We start from the raw sequence: 2,403 nt of genomic DNA, 5'->3' as shown, positions 1-2,403 counted from the left end.
AAGGTCGCAGTCAGTGACTTGTGTTTGCTCGCCATTGTGGGCTCCCTGCGTACTTATGACACTTTTATGCGTAGCACCTGGCGTTGAAGGCACATTTTTGCCATTTAATCTCACACCAGACCCAGTATGACGGACAATTTGTTGCCTGGTGTGCGAGTCTTGACTGTGCTAGTGCACACTACGCCTTGAAGAGCATTCACCATTGTTTGTCCTTTCTTTGGTTGTTGGTCTTTAGACGCGTCTTCCCTTACCAAAATCTTTACATATTCTGGGATTCACCTCATCAGACTGGCACTTTCCTTGGTGTGATTTCGAATTAGACGTTCCTCTATTTTCTCCCATATTCTCCTGTTACTCTTTCGCATCCATCGCTTGCACTCACTTTTTATGTTTTTGACCATGCTCTTCAAAAATAAATGATAACAAAATGTCGTCGCGAGTTTGAAATGCGAACCGGAGTGGAAACGGTTGCTGCGCTATTTTGATCTACCACCCAATACTCACCAAATGATACATGGGACCGAGGCTTTAGCCCAAGCTTCCCAGGTTAGATTTTTCCTGCGTTCAGCTAGAGGGCACAAGCGTAAAAATATTATGCCACTGTAACTGAACAAGAATAACCGTATTGAAAGTTGGCCTCTTTTGTTCTCATGGATGTGGGTTTTCGACCTGTATTTTGACTGTACATATGGTACACCGGGTTCGGCGCCAACTTGGTGGGCGCCCGCAAGACAACGGTTTTATCAAGATGCTAACCCAAGTTTCAATTGCCCTGAAAAGGCATGTGTATCAAGCCAAAGAAACAATCGTAGCGGTGACCTTTTGAAACCGGGAACATGTTACGCATCAGGCAGACCCTACTGCTAAAATCATCCTTGTAGTCGGCCGAAGCGGACCCCGATCCAATGGCGGCAACATGCGTTTGGCTTAACATGCATTAATTTTTCAGCTGAATGCACATGAACCCGGTGTTGTTTGGCGCCCCAAAATTAAGCTGCAGTTACCATCGTATAATTCCTCTGATTCATCAGGCACAGAGTACACTGAATCGTTCTTACCCTCGTGGCATTCAGTCAAGTCTAGACAGGTATCAGAATGTTAGCACGAGCGACTGACCTGTCATGTTTCGAATAAAAAGGGTAGTAAAAATCTTCATCTTCGGGTAACATGGCTATGCAAGCTGTAATTCGGTCGACGTCTTTGAAGACAAACCTTAAAATGACTTTGATCAACAAGAACAACCCCAACTGGAGAAGCTTGGGGAATTCTTGATCCGGTGTGTCAGTCCGTGAATCCGTGAATGTGTTGACTAACCACGGCTCCTTTCGGTTGTCGACTGGTTGACCAAAAATCCTATCTGCCCGTATGAAATTTGATTACTTTGTAGTGCACAGTGTCCACCATTTTGATTGATTTATAAGAATTGAGAATGTATAAATTCGCTTGCCTGACTTCGGTTCCTGAGATTCATTTCTGTTTTTCATTGACACGAACCGTGTTAAAGCTCGTCCTTCGGACAGTCTCCGTCTATTTATGCTTCCAAATGGTGAATACTACAATTCTAGCCAACTAAGTTCCGGACCAAGGTTTTGAGAGCATTTTAGTAATCTTCTCATCATTCTACCGAACAGAAATGTGGAAGGTATAACAGAGCGACTGAAAAATCCGAGAGTGCTGTAAATGTGGTTGATTTATGCGTTCGGCGTTGTTCTTGTTCGGGACATACTGTGAAGTTCAAGGCAACGTGCTCCTAAAGGGTGAAATGCATCATGTGATTGCTTCGTGGCTAGTATAAGCGTGTGGATGGTGAGTAATCATGAGGTCAGGGTAGGCTCAGTACACAGAAACCATTACAGGAGTTCAACGATAGCTAGAAGTGTGACTTACAAGTCCTCATGAACAGAAGGCCTTTGATGCAGAGCTGTTGACTGGAAAACGCCAACTGAACAGTTACACACTATTGAACAGGAAAGCAAAACTCTCATATGCATCTTGTTTACAAAAACTTAATATCTATCTTCCCCTCGAACTTGTCCCCCTGAACTTTCCTGGATATTCATTGACTGTTGCTTAAATTCGTGCAAATGCGACTGCACAAATTCCGTAATAGATCTCACTTTTGAAGAGACGCGAAGCGGATTTACGATAGATCATACTACTCGCATGCCTTATCAGTGGTATCCAACGTCACATACCTTCCACTGTATCATCCGTTATGGTGACAATGAAATTCCCCACGTTTGTTATGTCCCCATTTGTAATCCCCGCCCCACTTTTGTGTCTAGTGTGTATATATAAACTGACGTTTGTTTGTCCTTACCACTTCACCCATTTGGCTTTGAGGTCATCCGGCCACTTGTATCTGACTCTGCACGTGTGACTGTCGCACGTTGGAGCCTGTTT

The sequence above is a fragment of the Opisthorchis viverrini genome (genome assembly GCF_000715545.1).
Source record: "Opisthorchis viverrini unplaced genomic scaffold opera_v5_322, whole genome shotgun sequence".
Lineage (NCBI taxonomy): Eukaryota > Metazoa > Platyhelminthes > Trematoda > Opisthorchiida > Opisthorchiidae > Opisthorchis > Opisthorchis viverrini.
This window is presented reverse-complemented; position numbering follows the sequence as displayed.